General features: G+C 43.8%; 1 protein-coding gene across 4 annotated transcripts in view; it reads left to right on the plus strand.

Annotated features, from left to right (window-relative positions):
* Nucleotides 1–24759, plus strand: part of PNPLA4 (patatin like phospholipase domain containing 4) — a 318980-nt gene that overhangs the window by 54710 nt on the left and 239511 nt on the right. The gene's annotated exons all lie outside the window — the stretch shown is intronic.

Genomic DNA, 24759 nt, shown 5'->3' on the forward strand with positions numbered 1-24759 from the left:
ACTTCTCCACTCACACCTGCATGCACTACATCTTCAGCCACTACATCCATTAAAAGCACGCCCATCACCACACACCGCTCACATACACTCACCACCCCCACTACCATTCACACATCTCCTGTGTCCTCTACCAGTGTCTGTGAGCCCACCTCCCAGACTACACAAATGCAGTCACACACCCACCCAACAGCCATCCACCTCATGACAGCCTCCAGCGCATGTACCTTCACCCAAATTCAGCAAACGAACACCTCCTCCACTCCCAAATCCCCTCCATCAACCCGTCCCAGTGTGTCTAAAAGACTTTTCCTGTCAATCCTCGACCTCTTCCCTTCACCTCCCCCACCTCTTCCGTCCCCTAGGGTCCGCCTTTCCAGGTCCCAACCCAGCACTTCAGCCACCACATCACCGGGAACGGTGGTGCCAGCAGTAACCGGCTTCTGGAGTGCGCCAAACAGCAGGGCAGCCAGTGTGCCAAGGAGCCAGGCCAAGGACAGTCCCCCACCTCAGAAACATAAGAAGTTGGCCACAGCCCGGAGGGAGAATGGCAAAACACCTGCCACCAAGGGCTCTCCCAGGACTACAGTTGGGAGTTGCACGAAAGCTGTGTCACCGCCCAAGGTGGGGAAGAGGCAGAGAAAAAAGGGAAGTCTCCGCCAACCTGCTCGGTGGACAAGACCGCCATCGGCACCACTTCCTAGGACACCGCCGCCACCAGCAGCGCTGCCCAGGACACCGCCACCAGCAGCACGCGCAGTGAGCCACTCACCAGCACCGCTGGCCAATGAGCGCCGCAAGCACCGCCACTACTGAGGACGCCGCAAGCACCGCCAGCGGCCACGCCACATCATGTGCCAGTGGCACCACCGCAGGCATGGCTGCCATCCCCTGTGGTCAGTCGTACGAAGCAGGTGGTCCGTTCCAGGGGCCTGGACAGCTTCCATGTAGGCCCAACGTCAGTGGAGTGTCACAACCACTACCTGTGTCCTTGGCAGGATGAAGCACTCTGGGCACAAAGCCCCCTCCAGAACCAGTGGAGAAAGGCATCCACTACCTCTGTCCTTGGCAGGATGAAGCACTCCGGGCACAAAGCCCCCTCTAGAACCAGTCGAGAAAGGCATCCACTCACTCAATTCTTGGCAGGATGAGGCACTCTGGGCACAAAGCCCACTCCAGAACCAGTGGAGAACTGTTATCCACTTGAGAGACTGTGGCTTTGCACTCCCCAGGATAAAGCAGTGGGCAAACCACCCACTGGAGAGACTTGTGAGACTGTGGCTTTGCACTCCCCAGGATAAAGCAGTGGGCAAACCACACACTGGATAGACTTGTGAGACTGTGGCTTTGCACTCCCCAGGATAAAGCAGTGGGAAAGCCACCCAGTGGAGAGACTTGAGAGACTGTGTCTTTGCACTCCCCAGGATACATCAATGGGCATGGTGCCCCCTCGTGGAGCTGACGTCGTGCACTCATCCGGCTGAGGTGCCCCCACTTCCCTTCCCCCTGAGGTGCCTGTTTTATTTCGATCTGATGCCCTGCAGTGTTCTCTCCGTTTGGATCGGGTATCTTGTGTGGGCCTCGCCCATGCATTTTGGGCCCAGTGGTCCACGGACTATGTAGGTGCAGTACATGGACTTGAATTCTTGGTGTATATATATGTTAATAATGTATATATATTTTTGAGTAATGGATTTTTATTGATTACATTCGTTCAACTCATTTCCTTTTGTCCTTGCGTTCTTCCAGAGGGAGTTGTGGGGTATAAATGTAATGTATCAACATATATTTGTGTGTTTTTTTTGTAGAGGGTGGGGGTGGGGGTTTTGCGTGTTGCATGTGTGTGTCACTGTCTTTTCCCTCCCCCCTCCCTTGTGCCATAGGTGCAGTACTCACCGTGGTCGTCGCCTCCAGCGTTCGTGCTCCTGGTAGAGGAGCAGGCAGACAGTGGCAGGTAGAATTTGGAGTTCGGGCTCGATGGCGTCCTAGTTCTTTGTGGGATGTGTAGAGGTGAGCGTTTTCCCTTCCAAATCCTGTTTCTGCTGTGTTTTTGTTCGCGGTGAATCCGCCCCGGAAAAGGTGGAGGATTGGCCTCATGATACTGTGGGCGGTACATTGTCTTCCGCCTGTCTGTTGGCGGTGACCTCTGCGCTGTTTGTTTGTACCGCTGTGGCGGTCGGAGTGTTAAAGTGGCAGTTCCATGTTGGCGGTTTCTGCGGTTTCGTGATTCCATTTTTTTTACTGCCGGCCTGTTGGCGGTTTTACCGCCGCTCTAACACTGACTGCCAGGGTTGTAATGAGGGCCATTGTGTTTTGGACTCTTTCCTTTCGTAGGTGCTAGGCCCACGCACACATTGAGGTACCATTTTTATTGGAAGAACTTTGAAACTGCTTGGAGGTAGGGAATTTGTGCCTCTCAGCAGATTCCAGTAGCAGTGATTGCCAGAAAGGACAAATATTAGTAAACACCAATCCACTACTCAAATGTATACGCACACGAAGGTGAGTGAAAAGTTCAAAATGTCAATTTTATTAACAAATGATTTCTTGAAAAGGAAAATGCGGAAATCGCAGTTAATAAGATGATTGATATTTCAGAATACTGAAGCTGAACCCATGAGACAGTTAATGAGCTATAAAGCCACGAGAAGGCACCAACTGCTTTACAGGCATTCACGCACCTTTCATGCATCATACATAGAAAACCATTCACTCCACCAGCTGTGGGCCCAGGACATTACAACACTGACATCAACAAATGGTGCCTTTCAAGTGCCTTCAACTTTGATACACCCACTGGACTGGCACATCAATCACACAACCAACCACCCAGACATGAACCAATTTACAAACATGGCAGCAGCAAGTCATTACACACGCACGCACACACACACAGTGCTAGCTAGTGTCACTACACAGTCAGTCAACCATCACAGACACATACTACCAGCCCACTGCCATTCCACACACACTGCCAGCCAAACACCAGTCAGACATCACCATGAAGATCCACGCCACTTTAATTTCTAAAATACTCCCAGAACTACACACGTAAAGCACATACCGAAAAAAATAAAACATCCAATTGAAAACAGCACATTGTGTTTAGTTTTTTTCCTTTTTCAAATATAACCCACCTATTGGTAAAAGATTTTAAAAAAAGCTATGTACTGCTGCTCAACAGGCGTAACTAAGCACATCAAAATATTGGCAACCTGGTGTTTTAAACAAGCATATATAACAACACAGGCAATAATCAGCCTATTACTCTCATGGTTTCTCTCAAATCTTAAGCTGCATATGGTTCAGTTTAAAACATGTTGGCACCCATAGGCCAGGATTAGAAGGACATTCAGGGCAGGACATACTACTCTCTTTTCGTCTGCCACTTCGTACACAGGCTCTACATCTCCAAGAAGGGAAGTCTGTTGCAGGAATGTTTTCAGGAAATTGGTGATCATTCGATTTAGCCTCATCCTCATCCACTCTGATTTTAGGAACACTTACTTGCTCTACTGCAACAAAGCTGCCTAACAAAGACTGCTGAAGCTGTCGAAAACTCATCTTTGAATTTGGAGAACAGTGTTTGAAAACAACATAAGCATTGAAGGAGGCTAAATGAAACAAATGAACAGCCAACTTTGTATACCAGAAATGACTTTCAAGAAAAACTCTAAGGCTCCATGCTTCGATCTACTCTGTCTACACCTCCCTTGTGCCTTTTGTAATCTAGAATGCACACTGACCCCAGACAGTCACAGGTACAGTACTTTCATCTTGAATAGTTGTGAGCATGTGGACCTCTCTTCTGTCTGAAAATTTCAGCACAAGTGGTTCATTACTATGCATGGCACTTCTCTGTCCCCATTGAAATTTCTTACACGCAAACTTGTTAGGGGAACCTTTACAGTTAGAGTGGATTGTGCTACATGCAACAGTGACCAGGTTGAACAATTCTTTAAGTATGTGTACACCTGTGTAGAAATTGTCCACATGCAAATGGTGAATGTTGTGAAAAAGTGCTCTGGCACGTTCCTTTAGATTTTTTTCACTGACTCCAAAAGTGGAAGGACAACCAGGGGGATCAATTGAAGAATCCCTACCAGTATATACCCTGACAATATGCATATCCAGTGGCACTTTCACACAACATATGCAGCTTAATACCATACCATGTTCTCTTGCTAGGTATTTACTGTCTGAAAACCAAATGGCCCTTGAACACGACCAAAGATTCCTCCACAGATATATCTTGACCTGGAGTATAGATCTCTGAGAAGTGATCAACTAAATGCTCAAGACCAGGCTGGATCTTGAAAAGACTGTCACAATCATGGTGATCTTGTGGCAACACTGTAGCATTATCCACAAAATTATGCTGCAGAAACAAATGCCTGTCTTGCCTCCTGGTTGCTAGATAAATAGCCTTTGTCAACAGATGACTAATATACATATATAAAGACAATGATGGAGGTCCCATCCAAAAAGTTAAAACCCCAGAAGTGCTTCATCTTTTAGAGATTTGTTGGGTCCATTGGGCAGCTCTAGAGTGTGGCTGAAGTGTGGCACTGTTTTCCCTCTAATACGTTTCTGCATGCAAATTAGTCTGCTCAACAGTATCATCTAAAAACACATTATCAATAAAGAGGTTGAAGAAATTGATAGGTAAAACATTCTTTGTATTAACTCTACACACTGCAACATCACTAAAAGCAGGCAGTCTGTGCCATGTTATGGGCAACCTAGAGTTTAGAACTTCTAGTGGGAAGCCTCCCAGCCCCTGGCTGCAATCCAGATCATGCTGCCCTACAGGCATATCAGTGTTCTCCTTTATATAAGGCATTTATCACCGTTCATTGTGGATTCATCATCAAATTATTCTCAGACAGAACATTAACTGCCATAATCTCTTTCTTGGTCCTCTTCCTCAGTTGCAGAGTCAGTCTCATCGCAGAGCCGTGTTCGGGAGCAGATTCAGAAAGCAAACCAAAAACATGCTAGGCATTCAGCCTGTGAGCAGTCATAGTGCTCACTAATAAAACGGACACCAAAAAAACAGTCAACTATAAACAACACTGCATCAAATTATAACTCCACAAACTTTGGCTGTATCAAACAGTAGACACAACTATTGAAATATAACAAAATGGAAAGAAAGTATCAATACAAACCATACAATGAACTTCATACTACAAAAAGGTGACCCTTACTTGCCACAGACAGCTAGACTGAGAATCCACTGCACCTGCTCTGCCCATACACACCAAGCACTAAATATACCCCACTACAGAAAGGGAAAACAAAAAAATGCATCCAAGAGAGCACATTGTAGATCTTGCATAAACCCAAACGCGAATTTTAAATAAATTGTTAAAAAACAAATCAGTCCTGCAGGCTAATGATATACATTTGAAGTAAACATTTAAAAAAAAGAAGTTTCCTTACAAAACACATGCAACTATACAAGTTGCAGATCTACCAGTGTCAAAACCACTTGCAGGATACACCACAAGGAAAAGCAAAAGTTTTTCACTATGATAAACATAAGAAAGCATTAAGGTCACAAATGCACATAATAAGAAATAAAACAATAAACATTTTAAAACACAATACAATCTGCTCCAAGGGTCAGGTCACAATCACAAAGGCCTGATCTACACCCAATGGGGTGCACAAAGCGAAGGCAAATAATTGGCACCTTGGAATGTAACCAACCTTTTACTCCAGTGGAAGCTCTTCTCACATTCAGAAAAGTATTCCCTGGTGCCTAGTGTATTTCCACCACTCCGTGGAGCAGACCAGCCTAACAAATGTCCAGTCTTGCCTCAAGGATGGAGGAAACAAAAGAAAACATGCCCCCTCCAAGGAAGCCACCCTTGGCCAAGGGGCTGATCCCCACAAACAAACATATAGGCACAAATTCCCTGGTGTCTAGTGCATTTCCACCACCACTGGGAGCAGATTGGCCCCAAAAAAACATGCAATATCACCCTAGGGAGGGTCTAAACAAATTAAATAATATCCCCTTCAGGGGAGTGACGTTTACCCATGGGGCCTCGCCCCACAAAAACATATATGGATCGAAATCCCCAAGTGTCTAATGGGTTTCCTCCCACTGTTGATCTGTCCCTGGAGAGTGGATGTGGACACGAAACAAAAGTGCCCCTTTGAGGGGAGCGACCCTTGCCCAAGGGGTTGCTCCTCATAAACATCATAATTATCATCATTTTCTGGTGTCTAGTGGGTTTCTATCCCCCCGGGGCTGGGGGGGGGGGGGGCAGATCAACCTAAAACCTGCCAGTGTGCCAGCAGGGTGTGGGGAAATGAAACTAAAGTTCCTCTGTGAGGAAAGCGACCCTTGCTCAAGGGGTCGATCTCCATAAACATGATTATTATTTAAATCTCTGTCTGTTGGGTTTCTATCCCCTCTCACCCTTTGAGGATCAGATTGCCCAAACAATTGCTGATATGCCCTCAGCGGGTGGGAAAATTGCCCAATATGTCAGCAGAATCGGGGAGTGACCCTTGCTCAGTCGGCCATACAACCACCAAAACAATCTCGGGTGGTGTAGTCGGTGCATTCCTTCTGTGTGATCACGTTCGCACCTGTGGTCCTGCAGGAGAATTACATCGAAGAGACACACCAGAGAAAAGGAAAAGCTCTTTCCTTTACCCCTGTGTCTCTCTTTCTGCCCAGACCCCCATGCCCCCTCCCGGGTGAGATGACTTTCCTTATAGGTTCTCCCTTGCTGATATCTGGAAGTGGGGATGGCAGCGAAAGTGCTTCCAGTGCCATCTCCCGTAAAGACATATTGCAAGGGGACCCGCAGTGGGAGCAATAGTGCTTCCTCCGTTGGTTGGTGCTAGGACATGGTGGACATGCCCTTAGTACTCAAGTGCCAGGCTGTGAACATCTTCAGCATGTCCTTAGCACCCAACGGGTTAAGCGTGTTCTGCACCAAAAGGAGACCACAGAAGAATCATCAATTCAAATTAGCGATCACTGCTCCAAGAACAGGCCTTGAAAAAACCCTGAACAGTTAACCCCGTTTGACACAGTCAAAAACCTTCTCTGTGTCTAATAAAAAGAGCTATTTTCTCATCTTTGTCATGTTGTACTTGCCATAGAATGTGAGACAGTGTTTCCATGTTATCAAAGGAGGCTTGCTGTGGGGCGAAACAAACCTGAGCAGGGCCTATTAGCTGGTCTATACCTTCCTTTAAACTACTGGCCAGACCCTTATCAACGAACTCTATTTAACAGAGAAATCGGTTGATTGCTTGAATATTGGAAAGGATATTTGGCCACTTTGGGGATTACTGCAATTAGTTCTCTGCTAAACTCAAGGCCTTAGACCTTGAGTCTCTTCAACTTCTTTGAGCATGGCATGAAGCCGGTTTCATTGAGTTTATAAAATTCTATAGGGAAGCCATCTTCTCCCATTGACTTAGCCACTGCTACCTGCTCAAAAACAACTTGTATCCCTTCTAGAGCTATTTCTTCCTCCAATTCTTATTGCAGGTCTCCAGGCAACCTCAATATTTTGACAGAGACAAAAACTCTGCCCTAAAAGACTTATGTCTGTGTGTTGGGAGAGGTATGAATGGCTACCTTGCAAGCTCTTTCAGTATATTTTAGAGGTGTGTGACTAATGTACTACTTGCACTCTTTATTGCTAGGATTTATAATAGTTGCCTGGCTTTCTGACCATGCTCATACAGTTTCCATTTAATGTGCAACCATGTATGTTCGACCTGTTGCGTAAAAAGAGTTTTGAGGTTTGGGCCAATGTGAGCTCCCTCAGGACATCCACAGTTTGGAAAGTGTAGTATCTAAGTGTAACTTTTTTAATCCAAGCCTCTAACTTTTTCTGGGTCTTTTTCCCTTTATTTCGATGAAGTACAGATTCTCACATCGACTCACCACTAAGTACTATTGTACCTGCTACCCATAGTACATGCACTGATGAGACCAACCCGTTGGTGGTGGTTAAATGCTCAGGAACAGCTGTATTTGCTTTCCACAGGTGAGTTGAATCTGCCTGAGGTCTTTGTCCACCATTTAGACAAGGGCGTAAATAGGCCCATTACTAAATGCAAGTGCAACTGAGCATAGTTCTAGATATCCCACTCCATGATCTTGCAGGAGGTCACTCTCTGTAACAGACCATGGGATACCAAAAACTTATCTGCACATATTGTAGTGATAGGAATGTATGTTTTTTCTGTAGAGAGGAAAAGTCTCCATACATCTGTCAGGGAGAGGTCACCTACAATGACCTTTGAAAATACTTCCATCCAAAACCAGGTCGCTTGGGTGATCCCCAGGCTCCCATGGTGACCATTTAGTTTTGCCAGATTCCACTAGTGTCTTTCATGACTTATTAAGGAATGCAGAATTACCACCATTGGGTGCATAGACAGACCCAGCAATCAAAATATCCTGCTGAATTGTAAGCTTAGCATACACATGTTTACCACCTGGGTCTTTCCTTGTTCCGAGTATGTGGTACAGTAGTAATTAATGAAGAAGGATGACCATGCCGCCTTCCGAAAAGAAGGGTTTTTTTCCCTTGTCACCACTGTAAAAGAAAACAGACACTCAGGATAGAGCATATAAGTCTAATAAGGGTTTATTACAAAATATTCACACTAGAGGACAGAAAAATATACCTGGTGTAGAAACCCAGAGGGTTCAACACCTGTGTGTAAAAAAACGGCCCTCACCCACAATTTGTGGCATGCTTCATCATAGGGCCCTGCTAACACACTCCGAGATACAATTCCACTTCGGAGTGGAGCAGTAAGGGTGGGGAAACATGAAACACATCAGACATATCCACCATAAGTGCTTTGGGCCTTATGTACTAAACAATGGCTGCTAAATACTGGTCTCAGTTTGTGACCAATATTTTTGCGACCAGTGTGTATGTTGCCAATTTACTAATAGATTTATTTGCAAAATACTAAATTGTAGTGGTTCACAGTCAGACCTACCTCATGAATATTAATGAGATAGGTGGGAAACTGCAACACACTGCGATTCGCTGCCATCACAGTGATGGTAGCCTGCTGGGGCTCAGCAGACCACCTTGCCTGCGGTTGCTTTTAAATAAAACATTTTTTTTTTTTTATGAAGCTTGTGTTCCTCGAACAAAAACAGAACGTGTTTTAAAAAAAAAAATTAGAAAAGAAAAGAAATGTTTTGCACTAATTTTTTAAGTGTACACAATGGTCCATGGGACCACTGCCTACACCTAAAAGACATTTTTCTCAACATTCACAAAGGGGAGGAGGTCCCTTTATGACCACTTTCTGTTTGGGAATGGGTTACCACAACTTCTGTATAGTTAGTAGCATATTAATGTTTTGCAACTGGATTTTGGCCACAAAACATTGATCCATCCCATTCTGAATTACTATTTGGATGGGACACCATAAGCACACCCCTTCAAAATATCAATAAGTCAATCAAACCATCAAATACATATATCATATTAAAACATTATTCTTTCACACTGTTGCAAAGTACATTTTAAAAGTTTGATACAGCAGAATAAGACTCCTATTCAGACAACATTTGGAGGAAACACAATGCAAGTCTATAAGAGCTAATAATATATTTTTCAGCACCAAAATCAAAAATATTTTGGTAAAAAAAGATGTAAAATTTACAAAAGAACTTGTAAAACAGTTTGAGTAGAAGACTCATCCCATGGGCAAACACAGACACACTCAGTACTAAATTGGCAAAATGGGAAAGATGGTAGCTGTCAAGTGGCACCAAGTCTAAATCTCTACAGAATACCTATTTCCCAAACTCCTATACCTATAACAGAGTGAAGTTCCATAAGCATTGTTGCCTCAAATGGGTCTTAGTTCTGATTGGAGGGCTTAAATGCAGCCCCCCCCCCAAATACTTTTTTTTTTTTTTTTTTTGTGTAGTCACAAAGGCAAATTGCGACTCTCTGAAGTGTTATAGATTCCCAGTTTGTGTTTGGTACACACCAAACGGCCATTATGCTGTCACTAACTGTCCGATTTTGCAAATCTGACCGGTTGTGACCTCAAAAAGCCTTCATGCATTCGACCTGTAGTATTTTAACTATATTGCATTTGTGAAATGTTGCTTTCTGGATTTCCCGGCACCTCTGAAGAAGTTGAGACTTTTATGTTTGTTCCAAGCTCTCCATGAAGTGAGACATTGGACACTTCAATAACATTTTCTGACTTGCCTTTCTGTAGAAGCCATTTGGCGTAGAGGTTGTCAGTGCTCGTCTAAGCATGTTGTGGCTTGACTTGTCACTCTCCCACTCCTGTATTGCCTGCTAGTTACTTATGCTTATCATTGGTTAGTAAGTGGTTTCAATTCCCCTTAATTTATCACTCAGTTCCCCTTCATATTCATTTTCAAGGTACTTTTAATGCACTGCAAGGAGTTATGTTGAATCCATAAGTAAACTCTGCTTAGGTCTACTAAAATGTTAACTTGTTTCATAGATGCCTCGCAGGTCGGAACTTTCACCCAAAGCAAGAGAGAGAAAGGCATGAGAAAGAAAGGAGCAGGAAGAGAAAGATAGAAAATCAGTGCAAAGGTAGAAAGCAGGGATGAAAGAGAACCTGGCAAAGTTAGTTACTGAGACAGAAATGTAAGGATGGTAGAAGAGCCACGATTCGGGATAAAGGCTAGACAGACTTCGTATTCATCAGGCATGGTTTTATATATTTGTGTCCTGTTAGCTAATAGTATCTTTCTATGAACGTATGTTATCTCACTGTTTTGCCCCTGAAAGATATAGAATGTTGTTGGAAGGGGATTCCATGTGAGGACAGATTTGATGGTTGGTGGAGAGGCTGCTTGTAAGGGGTCGTAGCTCGTAGCAAAATAAACTACCTGATTTCTTATCCCAAGAGTGTCTCTTCATTGGAAAAAGGGTGGCGAGGGTGAGATGTGGATTTTGAGTACTCTGCGGTTGGTGAACTTTTTGAATCCATACTAGGATATCAGACCCCTGATTTCACCATCTCGATCGTGGTTGGTTACTCTCTTTCTGTAAGGGGTTGATGAAGTGAGCAGTGTACTCGGACCACTTGCAGCAATTATTTCCGTCAATTTGGGCTATTGACTGATTGAAGCCCAGCCTATTAGTTTTGTGTGCAAAAGGTCTAGTTGAGGAGCGACCCTGCCGTTGCTCTTTATGCATCCCGAGTCTTGTTGTGCAGTTTGGACCGTGTCGCAGCAGACATTATTGAGACTGTAATTTGGAGTAATGACGATATGGTCATTTGCACTGCATGACCGTTGCAACTTCAAATAAGGGGCACAGATAACTAGATCCTATGGTTATATAACTGTTAGTCCTCGTGCAGGAGCTCATGTTGTGAGTGAGTGAAGCTTAACATAAAAGGCTGCTCGCGCTGTGTATGCACTTGATGTTATCAAAAGAGGTGGATTGTGACACTTCAGAAACGCTGTGATGAAAGCGCCATACTTAGTGCACAGCTACATCACACTGATACTTAAGGTCACATTTTGTGTATGTGTTGGCAGTCGGTGGCATAATCGAGTCTCAGTGAACATCCAAGGACTGTGGAAAAAAAAAGTGCCGGTGTTCAGGGGCATAACCTAGTCTCTTCTGCCACAGATGAGATTGGTAGCTCGCTATCTGGGAAGGTTACTTTGTGAGTACAACGTAGCTACCACAAGTCAGGACGCTCCATAACCTTTAGTTTTCAACAAGGAAGTGATGGGCAGTGTCTAGAGCACTATCTAATTCCAGTCGTGGAACAATAAGGAAGTTCTCAGTTTATTTGTTGGTCGGTTCATAACAATCTAAACTCTTGGATGACAGTTTTGAGCAACAGCTCCATCTAGTGGAGCATTTTTTAACTCACCACATATATTGATGTTGCTATTTTGGTTACTGTAAGGAGCTGGCCTTCACATATTTAGACAGATTTGTTTTAGTAAGGGATTTTCATTAAGATTTTGTGCATGCGTTTGTAACTGTGTAAGTATAAGCATATTTGTGTAAACATGAATGAACAATCCATACCTGCACCGCCAATGCTATTGCAAGAACCAGGATCTCCAAGTATAGCATGGGAAGATTAGAAGGATATGTTTGAAGCGTACTTGGAGGCCATAGAGAGGGATATGTTTGTTGCATAAAGGAAATTGGCTGTTTTAAAGCATTGTCTAGGTGTGTAAGGAAGGAGAGTTTTGAGAACTTTAACCTATAAATGTCAATGAGAATAAGGATGACAATGCAGGTTCAGATGCAGACGAAATAGTGGAGGATGAGTACACATTGGAAGAGAATTTTGGAAACAACAGTAAGGATTGTAGTAGAAAGGCATCCATTCTTTTCACAAGCTCAACTGCAGGGTGAGACCATTGAGCAGTGTTTTGCTGTGTTAAGAAGATTATCCATTTCATGTAAATTTAGAGATATATGTGCTGTGATTATAAGGGACCAGTTAATTAATAGAACTAATAATGTTAAGATTCAAGAGAAACTATTCGTTTGAAAAATCCTACATTAGAAAAAAACATAGAAATAGCTAGATGTATGGAAAACATTTCCCGATATCTGAAGGAATTGAGCAGTAATGTGTTAAAGGAAAAAATAGAACAAAGTGAGAATACAGTTGTGAATGTAGGGTAAAATCCATACGCATAAGTAGTAGAATGGAGATTGAAAAAACCCTGCTCAAATCACAGGACAGTGACAAAGAAAGGCGTGTTATAGGAATGGAAGTGTAAGACACACTGCAGAAGCAAGTAGTTGCCCTGCTGCCAAAGGAAAGTGCTTTAAGTGCAAGAAGGTGCGACATTTTGCCAAGGTGTGTAAGAAGGGTGGAAATGAGAGTACAAAAAAGGGAGTAAACTTGGTGAATAAGGGTGAAACACTGATTGAATATCACACAGTTATGGATGACGAGAACAAAATCGAAGTGATGGTAGTATGTGGTGTAGAATCAGAATACAAAGTGAATCAAACTGGTGAACCATATCACCCTCGAACGTGTACTGGGAAAATGAATAACAAGGAGGTTCAAGTATGGGCAGATTCATGCTCACCTTTTACCTTGATAGATAAATCTTTTTGGGAGAGCATAGGCAAGTATGAGTTGTGTCCTATTGATATTGAGCCTGAAGGGTATGATGGGAGTGAATTGCATATTAAAGGGTATTTCACAGCGGATTTAGAATTTTGGGGAAGGAAAGCAAAAGGCAAAATTGCTGTGGCTGAAACAAGAAAAATGTTGCTGGGTTGGAGGGAGCTGCGAGCATTGGGAATGACACTCAACCCCAACCATCCTGACCAAGTGTTACTGACAGAGCTTAGTAAGAAAGATAAATGGAGTTCTTTATTTCCAGAGTTGGTTGCCCAAAAATTGGGTGGCTTAAAAAAGTTCGAACACAAAATTGTTTTAAAAAAGGATGTGACACTAAAAGTACATAAAGTACGAAATGTTTCATTGGTGTTGCGTGGAAAATTGAAGGAGGAATTGAAATGTTTATGTGATGATGGTGTAATTGAGCCTATTAAGGCCTCTGAGTGGCTGAGTCCTATAGTTCTAGCGAAGAATGCTGATGGCAAGATTCTTATGTGTGGGGACTTGCGAGATATGAAAGAGTGTATACTGATGGACCGGCATCCTCTTCCTTGCTTAAATGAGATGTTGATGTCTGTGAGGAATGCTGGATGTTTCTCTACTTTGGATTTATCGAATGCTTATCATCAGATACAGCTGCATCCAAACTTCAGGCATCTCACATCTTTTGGAACTCCAGAAGGGGCTTCAGCAGTTTTCCAAAGAGTAATCAAGAGAACATTGCAGAGTCTAATGAATGTGCTAATTTTCCAAGACTATGTATTAATGTGTGGAAAAATGAAAAATAGCATGATGTTGTGTTATTACTCGAAGTTTGTAGGCCATTTCTTTTTTTTTAACAGGTACATTTATTGCGAGCACATGTGAAAAAGGGAAGAAGATTTGAATAGACAGAGGAATGTCAACTGGCGTTTGACGCTGTTAAGAAGTGTTGGAACCTTTTGATCCAGCTGGTGAAATAGTGATCATAACAGATGCCAGCAATTATGGTCTGGGGACAGACTTAATGCAGAATCGTGATGGTCGGGAAAGAGCTGCGGCATTTGCTTCTCGTACACTCAAATGTGCTGAAAGCACATACTCTGCCGTAGAAAAAGAAGAATTGGCTTGTTGGTGGGGTACACAACATTTTAGAACTTTTGTATGGGGAATGGAATTTGAATTGCATACCAACCACAAGCTTTTAGTTGATTTGTTTTCTATGAAGGGAGCTAGTAGAGCCACTCCGCGCATAGCTAAGTGGATTTATTGGCTTCAGGAGTTTACATTTACCATCAAGTTCATGCCGGGAACAAAGAATATTAATGCTGATTGTTTGTCAAGGTTACCCTTGGTTGGGGAGGAGTGTCCCGAAGCTGAAGAATGGATGGAGGCAGAAATAGCTGAGGTGAGAGATGGTGCCATCAGTGAGGAGGAGTGGAAACCAGCAGTATCACCAGATTCAGAGCTGGGTTTGCTGGCAAAGGCGTTATTATCTAAGCATGGTTGGAAGGTGTCAGAACATTTAAAAAATGTGTTGGATAAATTATCTGTCACTGATGGTATAATGAGGAGGTGTGAAAGATCAGTGGTACCCAACAGTTTACGTCAAAGGCTAATGGAGTTGCTACATGTGGGGCATGGTGGGATGTCAGCTATGAAGCGAAAAGCTTGGATTGACTTCTGGAGGCCAAGTGTGGATCTTCAAATTGAACAATTTGTCAGGAACTGCATTTCATGTGTGTGAGAATACTGGGCTGATTTCAGAAGCCCCCTAACTTTTTACCCCCGTTTTTCACTTCTTGCTGGTGTTTTCCTAACTCTGATGATACCCTGGGTACTGCTAACCAGTCCCAGGGCCTGTGCTCTGAGTAAATTGAGTATGCAAATTATGCTAATTATCATTGACAGTATCAACCTACCTATAAGTCCCTAGTAGATGGTAAGGCATGTAGATTTAGGGACCCCAGCATAGGTAGTGCCCCATAGGTGCACTGCGGAGGTGCTCCGGGTCAATTTAAAGGCAGGCCTGCCTTGCTGGCTGATTTAAAATTAAAGTAACATGCAAATTTGTCTTTGGAATTAAAGGCACTTCCATTGTCTTAAACTACCTTATTTATTGCATATAAGTCACCCCTAAGGAGTGCCATAGGTACTCCCAGAGTTGGGTGCAGTGTAACTATAAGCAGGGACATTATAACACATGTTTTATAGGCCCTGGTGAGATAAAATAGTCCAATTCGTTTTCCCTAATTGTATTGAATAGGCTCCACAGGCTAAAATTGGGAGACTTTATTTTAATTAATAAAGTCTCTAAAGGAGCTAGACCTGTCAAGTTTGGTATCAGACGTAATGTTATCATAAATACAACAACTTACCACTGTTAAATTTAATATAATTTTCACTTAGAAAGAGTTTTCGAACTCTTCCTAAAAGTTACTAGGTTCAGCTCTGTAGTGCCCTATTCTGATTGGCCAGCCTTTGGCAGCCTGGCCAGTCTGCCTTGATGAGGTGTGAAGTGGCCTGGGCTGAACACAAAGGCAGTGTCTGGGTGATAAGATCTGCTTCAGCAGATGGTGCAACAGGATTGTGTGGGGGGGGGGGGCAGGCAGGCTTGTCTCCAAAGAGAGAAGGACATTTGGAGCAGCTCAGGACCTCCCATTTTCCTGAAAACCCAGACAACCAGGTGCCCTCTTGATTATATTAGGAGAGGGGTGTGTTAAGGACGTTTAGCCACACCAATGGGTGGGCTCAGCCAGACCTAACCTCCAAAATTCAGTTTCTGCCATTTTAGCTTTTTAAGGAATGTTGCTCCCTGGGATTGATTTTTGCCACACTTTCCAGGAAGCGGTCATCCAAGAGGGTCGTGGCCTACCTGTGATTGGATTGTTGCCCCACTGCTTTTTCTCCCAGGATCAAGAATAAATTTGGCAGAGCTGCACCCACACCTCAGATCCGTACCAGGAACAAGACAAGAAGAAGAACTTCCCTGCTGAACCGCTGTCTTACACCTGGACACCGCACTCTGAAGGACTGCACCAGCTGCACACTTGGGCTTCACCACTAAAAGGACTTTGCCTGCCTTCAACTGGTTCAAGAAGGGACTCTCTGCTTGCCACAGGTGGAAAGTAGCTAACCAGTGCCCCCTGCATCACAACCTGAAGGAACTGACCAGCTGACCAGTGGCTAATGGTCATTTTTGGATTTGAGCCAGGTGCATTCTGAGAGTTGGAGTCCTAACCCTCAAGGAGCAACTCAGAGCTTCGGGAACCTTGGGGTGATTTGTGGACTCCTAAAGGACCTTCAAAAAGAAGACCCAGACGTTTGGAGAACTTTTGGAAAAAAGTTACATAAAGGGAACAACTTGCCGTGGTGAGTCAAGCCGGCTTACCTAAACCACCACCCGGACTGACTTGCAGGTTTGTCCCGCTGGAAAGCTCTGGTGCCCCAGACTGCCAGGATTTCACTGGGGGCTCCTGGAAAAGTGATCCAACGACCTTATATCGAAATTGGCATGCTGTGGAAGGTCAACCCCCCCCCCCTCGGAAGGAAAAAGCTCCAAAAAAGTGACAAAGTTCAAGCTTAAAAAATTGACCGGGACTTCCCGCGCAGCGTATCCGAGGAGGGCTCCAGGGACATCGGATCATGATTCATCTTTGGCCAGGATGAAGATTTCCATCCTGAAAAATCGTTTAAGTTTGAAGGTAGAATTCTTCACCGAGGTCTCCTGCTACACGTATCCAAAGAGGGCTCCAGAGAGGTCGGATCGGATTGGTGACTACGTCTGGCTGAAGAAAATCTTCAAGAAAAAGACTAAGGTGGTGATTCCTAGTTTGGCGGGCGGCGGTCGCCGCCCGCCAGGCGGGAACCGCCAGAAGACCGTACCGTGGTCAAAAGACCGCGGCGGTCATTCTGCCTTTCCCGCTGGGCGGGCGGGCGACCGCCAAAAGGCCGCCTGCCCGCCCAGCGGGAAACCCACAGCAACGATGAAGCCGGCTCCGAATGGAGCCGGCGGAGTTGCTTTTGTGCGACAGGTGCAGTTGCACCCGTCGCGATTTCCAGTGTCTGCTATGCAAACACTGGAAATCAATGCGGGGCCCTGTTAGGGGGCCCCTGCAGTGCCCATGCCATTGGCATGGGCACTGCAGGGGCCCCCAGGGGCCCCACGACACCCGTTCCCGCCAGCCTGGTTCTGGCGGTCGAAACCGCCAGAACCAGGCTGGTGGGAAGGGGGTCAGAATCCCCATGGCGGCGCTGCCTGCAGCACCGCTATGGGGGATTCTGCAGGCCAGGGGAAAACCGTCGGGAAACCGCCGGTTTCCCTTTTCTGACCGCGGCTTTACCGCCGCGGTCAGAATGGGCCTGGATGCACCGCCAGCCTGTTGGCGGTGCATCCGCGGTCCCCTACCCTGGCGGTCTCAGACCGCCAGGGTAGGAATGACCCCCTAAGTCCGAAGGTAAACTTTCGACTGAGGCCTCCTGCTTGCTGTAGCCGAGCAGGGCTCCATCACAGTCGACCTCAAACTTTGACTTTGCCCCGGTCTAGTGCGACCAGGTGACCAGATTGGTACTTTTAGTTTCTATGTGCTAGAAAACATTAATTCCTTAAAACTTCTTATCTCTGGCTCCCCTTGTCCGATTATAATCATTTTGGTGTCATTTTAAATATAAACATATAATCTATTTTCTTTAACTGGTGTTAGATGTTTATTCTGTTTTGTGTTTTACTTATTTACTATTGTGTGATTTTTAAATGCTTTACATACTTGTCTCCTAAGTTCAGGCTTCTCACTCCTTGCCAAGCTACCAAGGGTTGACCTGGGTGTAATTTATTGATACCTAACTGGACCTAAGTAGGGGTTAGTGGACTATTGCTAAGTGTAGGTACTTACTTGCCCTTACCAATAATCCACTTTCCAGCAATGTCCGTATTGCAACAAATCTCACACGATATAGGACACACCTTTGAATTCCATTCCATTTCCTGATTGTGCGTGGGAGAAAGTAGCCATAAACATTTGTGGCCCTTTCGAGCGTTTAGGTACTAATGACAGGTTTGCGGTAGTAATGATGAATTACCATTTTAAGCGGCCTGAGGTAGCGTTCATGAGGGATGTAAAGTTATCCACCGTGATTGCATTTTGTGAAAATATTCTTTTTTTTTAAAGGGAAGGATGTCCAAGTATTTTTCTGTCTGACAGTGGTCCCCAATTTGCTTCCAAGAAATTTGAGTAATTTCTCAGCAAGTGGGGTATTAGGCATCACAAGACAGCTGTCTATCATCCCCAGGGAAATGGTTTGGTAGAGCGCTTTAACAGGATGTTAGGAGAGTGTATACCTATGATGGAGGAAGCAAGTGAAGGATATGTTATGGGATTATAGAGTCACACCACATTCTGTGACTGGGGAAACCCCTTTCATGTTGATGAAAGGTGGAGTGCCATGCACAGTGGCGGTGCCTGCTTCGATGGAGAGGATAAGTTGACAAAGGCTGATGGGAGGAGTAATGAAAGAAAAAAGTTAGGAAGTACCAAAATCAGTACGTGCAAAGACATAATGAAAAATTGTTACAAAGGAGACGATGATGTGAAAAAGGAATGTGTGTTTGAGTACGTGCAGGAGATATGTTTAAGAAAGGATTTTGTAAATGGTCGGATCCCAAAGAAGTGCTTGAAGCCAAAGGGAATATGGTGAGATTGTCAGATGGAAAATGGTGGAATATTAGGAGTGTTACATTGTGAGGCGAGATTGAAGTGAGTCAACGTTTTGGAACAAAGAAGACTACAGCTGTGATCACAGGAAATAGAACATCTGATCGTATTAGGATGAAACCAAGAAAATAAAGTGATTATGTGTGTTCATAATATTCTTCATTAATTAGTAATGAACATCAGCCGACACGTGTTTCGTCAACAAGACTTTCTCAAGGCTGTAAAGTGGAAATACAGAAGGGAATGCAGTCAGATAAATTGACGATGACAGGGAATCTGATTGTTGCTCCGATACACATCAAGGCCCGTGTGCATTTTGCAATCGAGTGTGCACAAATTAAGACCAGAAAATGACCAGCGGGTACAAAAGAGTACATACGTCTCTCCAAGCCATAATGGTCATAATGCCATGCAAAGGAGAACAGAGCTCATAGTTTCATGCATATCAATAGTGGTGTATCATATACACGCTGGAAACCGCTCATTAAATTTTTTTTAGAAGCTCATATACAAAAAAGGTAAGTGAAAGTGTCTCGAATGGATGGGCCCGTAACCCATCTGAAACAAAGCAGCAACCAAATAGTGGAAAGGTGAAATAAGAAAAGAATGAGTAATATGTGAAAAAATTAAGACGTACCAAAAGTTTATGTACAATGTAATTTCCCAGAACTGTTGCGAGATGAACAACATCAATAAAAAGCAAGAATACTGGGTTGTTGTGCCAAATACTGAATAGTAAATGAGTATTTACGGTGGATACGGCCCTGATAAGCCTACATGGGGAAAAATTATCACAACCAAAAAAGGCAAATACCGTTATAAGGGTGTAATTAATCCCTTGATCTCAGGGAAAAACGGGGGAGAATAAGTTATACAATAAGAAAATTATTTATAGATTACAGAAAGAGTGTCCAAAATCAAACGTAATCATAAAACACGCATAAACAACTATTAGGAGGAGGTCATCTGTAAGAAATATCAGGGATTATAAGATTCTCCTGTATGAGTACATACAAAGTAGAAATGTGTCTAAAAGCATGCGTCATGAGGAGACATGTCGTGGGCCAATGATTCCAATCTAAAGTGAAAACATGCAGAAAGACTAAATATAAATAAGGAAGTACATTGTAGTTACCATACACCTCTAGTGTGCACAATTGTACTGTAAAGTAACTCGTAATACTACCATATCAGGAAAAATAAAAAACAAAAAGACGAAAAGCCTGCAATCAAGTGTCTAGAAAAGAACACTGGGCGAGGGTGAGTGGTTTATTCTGGGATAAAAGATTAATCGTAAGTAAATGAGAAGTAAGTAAGTAAACAGGTCCTACGGGTACCGCCATTTTGTCCTATTTAAATACAGATGTCACGGCGGTAGAAAAAGGACTCAAGAAAGCAGAAGGTATAGGAGACCGAGGGCAGAGGCACCATATTGGAATGTTTTAAAGAACACGCAAAATCATAGACCAACCTTTAGTGTGATCGAAATTAGCAAGTGTTAAGGCCTGTGATGCTATTAATTGTGTTTGACCAATGACTTTGTGTTTCACCACTGCGCATATTAGTTGCTCAGTGTTCACCAGTAGCACATTATGGCCCTCATTACGACCCTGGCGGTATAGAACCGCCAGGGCCGCGGCACGCGGGAGCACCGCCGACAGGCCGGCGGTGCCCCGCGGGGCATTCTGACCGCGGCGGCTTAGCCGCGGTCAGAGAAGGGAAACCGGTGGTCTCCCGCCGGTTTCCCGCTGCCCCCAAGGAATCCTCCATGCTGCGCCGGCTTGGGGATTCCGACTCCCCCTCCCGCCATCCAGTTCCTGGCGGTTCTCCCGCCGGGAACCGGATGGCGGGAGGGGGAGTCGCGGGGCCCCTGCAGTGCCCATGCCAACGGCATGGGCACTGCAGGGGCCCCCGTAAGAGGGCCCCAAAATGTATTTCACTGTCTGCATAGCAGACAGTGAAATACGCGACGGGTGCAGTAGCACCCGTCGCACCTTCCCACTCCGCCGGCTCGATTACGAGCCGGCTTCATGGTGGGAAGGTCGTTTTCCCCTGGGCTGGCGGGCGGCCTTTCGGCGGCCGCCCGCCAGCCCAGGGGAAAACTCTGAATACCCGCCGCGGTCTTCCGACCGCGGTGCGGTATTCACGACGCGCAACTTTGGCGGGCGGCCTCCGCCGCCCGCCAAAGATGTAATGAGGGCCTATATGTTTTATTCAGTTTAGCTGCCTATTGGCTTTGACATTGCATTAGCCATTACATTCTGTATTCTGCCTATTGGCTTTGACATGCTGTATTCAGTTTAGCTTCCTATTGGCTTTGACATTGCATTAGCCATTACATTCTGTATTCTGCCTGTTGGCTTTGACATGCTGTATTCAGTTTAGCTGCCTATTGGCTTTGACATGATATTAGACATTACATTCTGTATTCAGCTTTGCTGCCTATTGGCTTTGACAAGACATTAGACATTACATTTGATATTAAGGTTAGCTGCCTATTGGCTTTAACGTGGAGTTAGACATTGCAGTTGAGAATCCAAGCTGTATTTTTCCAAGCTATGTTTTTCCACAAGATGAACCAAGCTGTTTTCTTCACACCAGACTGGACCTGATAAGAGAGAGTACATTTGGTGTTTTCCTTTCTGCTCAGGCTTGGGAAGAGGAGAAGTCTAGGAGATCTGGCCAGTCTCCAAAGGCTTGTGTAGTTTTCCCGAGTTTGAGAGGAGGGGGCACGCTTTTGTAAGGATGACTCGGGGCTACAGTGAGTTAGATTCGAATCTGCTTGACTTCAGGCTGGAACTAGGCGCCAGTTGCCAGTCTCCCGTTTGGGTAGATAATCTCTTTCTCGCAGTTGACCGGAGTCATCAACTTGCAGACCCCAGAAAGATGAAGCTGAATATGTAGGCCCTGTCGCCTTGCTCAAACGGTGATGAATTTGATTTTTATGCTTTGCTAATGAATCATATCATATATACCTGCTGTGTACATTGCAACTGAGAAGTACTGTGATATATTTTGTTTTCTTGCTGCGACTACTTTTGTGCTTGAAATCTATTAATTCGTCTCTCAAGAACTTGTGGGTGGGGAAGAATTAACAACAATAAAGGTCTTCTTTGAACTCAGAAGTGCATTCCAGAGAGGTTCTGTAAGCTCTGATATGAGATAAGTAGGAAAGCAGAACAAGCGTATGCAGCATGTGTAGCTGAGAGATACAACAAAGGGGTTTCCATGTTAGACCAGAACCTTAACCACAACAAATGAATAGAAAATACATAGATTGATATTTTTTTATTTATCTTTTTTAATATTTTTTTAATCTGACTGCATTCCCTTCTGTATGTTCATCTTACAGCCTTGAGAAAGTTTTGTTGACAAAACACGTCCGCTGATGTTCATTGGATTCATGATGCATTGGATGAATAAAACTTCTACTGCGTATAGATGTGTGTTTTGAACTTTAATTGATACAGTATACCAAGAAATTGACTTTATGGACTACTGCGGTGTGTCTTCATCTAGCAGTAGTGAATCTTATCCCAAGAGTGTCTCTTCATTGGAAATCTTGGCATTCTACAGCTTCTGGTTGGTGGGCTCTTTAGTAATACTTACCCCTTTGCCTTCATTGTTACTATTGTTATTTTTTTTACATTTTAATCACAGATTCAGCTTCCTTAAATATGACCACCTCACAACAACGCAGCACAGTTAACACTGAAAGAGATTATCCAAGAAGTTAACTTGCTTTGCATATTGCCTCAACAGCAGACTTATTTCTAACTAATTAATGATTTCGTAAATTATTTAGTCATCATGAATTCATCATACTACAGGTGATTAATTAACTGATGTATTGTCTCATGAAACACATAATTGCCTAGTTAACATTTAATAATTGTTTTACCATTTCCGATTACCATCCATGCTTTCCAACAAATGTATTTGCTCATGAAGTTATCAAATAGGTAGTTTACTTTATAGACACCAACTTTCAGTGTGCATTATAAACTCCTCTAGGAGCACTGCATTTTTAACATCAGTTCTTTACTTTGTGAGGAATATTTGTGTGTGTGCAATCTGAAGTATTGTTACCAACAAGTCCTATGCATGATGTCTGTTAAAATGATTTAAATAAGCCATGAAACTCAAGCAGGTCAGAATGCATGCACCGAAACTATATAAAAGGAATAGCTCAGTAAATATTATTGGACAGAAATGTTAAACACTGGCAGTGCTGAGGAAAGTCTAACGGAGAATAGAAGTCATTCCAAAATGTAAAGCCCAGAAACACAAATGACTTGAAACAGGAGGGGTACAGGAACGCAGATTACAAATTAGGAAACCTTGACGTTAGAGCGTCAATGTCCGGTAGGTTAACGAGAAAGAAGTAAATGAATGAGAATGGAAGGAGTAGGACTTTCAGTACATTTTACTACAATACAAAATTCATGAAATTGAAAAACAAAACTGAAACATGCAACAAATGCCAATTAAGTAGATAAGTACAATATGACCAGTACTCCTGAGCCCAAATAAAATGCAAGCAGAAGCATGTGGGTTAGGCTGAAGTGGAAGTAAAGCACGCAGTCGAAGACCTAAATAAGGTGAACAGTAGTCAAGGGACGGCAGCATGAGACATTGAATAAGAAGTGTAGCAGGTGGGAAAGGAAAAAAAAACACAGATTTTCATAATTGTATGCAATTGAAAGCGACATGTATGTAAATCTAAAGTCGTTTGTTTATGAAAGGTAAAATCAGTATAAAGGATTACACTACCAATTTAAGCACTCTCTGTAGGAACAATAGAAGGTGGAGAGAGGGAAACCAAAAAGAAAAAAAGGTTGAGATTGGAAGCAAAAAAAAAATTGTAAATCAGCAGAAGGAAAGAAAAACATTTTGTTTTCCAGTATTCAAGTATGGAAAACGAGATGACAGTCTTTTCGATGGCAGATAGATAAGAAGAAAGGTGAGCATGTAATGTGTATGTGCAGCTAAGCAAAGAGAAATAGACTTATGTATCTTCTGTATGGAATTGCTCATGAAAGCCAAAGAAACAAATAGTAGAAGATAATGGTGAAGTGTAGAGTAGAGGTCTGGACTAGGTGCTTGGTAATTTCTATTCTGCTAAAAAAAATAGCTGCAGAAAATAAACCACTTCATAGATGAGAAGAAAACCAAGAAGAAGCAGAAAGGGGGATAACCAAGCAGTGAAGGGTTGGTTTCTGATAGTGAGGATGAAGGATGACAGACAAAGCAACCAATGCAATCTCATCAGGGTGACACAGACGAAAGAAATAGGCCATTATTCTGCCAAACTTGTACCACCAGTGCAGCCAGGACACCGCCGGCCCTATTACTAGTTTCCCACTGGGCCGGCAGGCAGAAACAGTGTTTCCGCCCTCCAGCCTAGCAGGAAACAGGTCCTTAACATTGACGCTGGCTTGTAATCGAGCTGGCGACAATGTGGCGGTGCAGTGGGTGCAGCAACACCCGCTGCGCTTTCCACTGCCAGAGCAGTGGAAAGCGTGATGGGGCTGTCAATGGGGTCCTCTGCACTGCCCATGCCAAGTGCCTGGGCAATGCAGGGGCCCCGACACCTCCATTCCGCCAGCCTTTCCATAAAAATTGGGGAGTCGTAATGCATGCGGCACCACCTTGGCCATGACCATGGCAGTCTTAAGACCGCCAGACTTGTAATGAGGGCCTTAGTGAGATGGAGGAACTAAATTTAAGCAATGCATAACATATGTACAAAATGGAGGACAATTTTTTTACTGCAGTTGTCAATGCAAACTTTATTCATTGTTCAATAAGTCACTCTGTCGAACTCTGTTAGTTCCTATGTGTTTGTTTAATGTAGTACTATCACAAAATGTGCCACATTATGCCTCATAATTTGGCTTTTCTTATTGCATAATTTAGTCAATCTTGCTGCATAATGTGGTCCTCCTTT

The sequence above is a fragment of the Pleurodeles waltl genome, chromosome 8, assembly GCF_031143425.1.
Source record: "Pleurodeles waltl isolate 20211129_DDA chromosome 8, aPleWal1.hap1.20221129, whole genome shotgun sequence".
In the NCBI taxonomy this organism is placed as follows: domain Eukaryota; kingdom Metazoa; phylum Chordata; class Amphibia; order Caudata; family Salamandridae; genus Pleurodeles; species Pleurodeles waltl.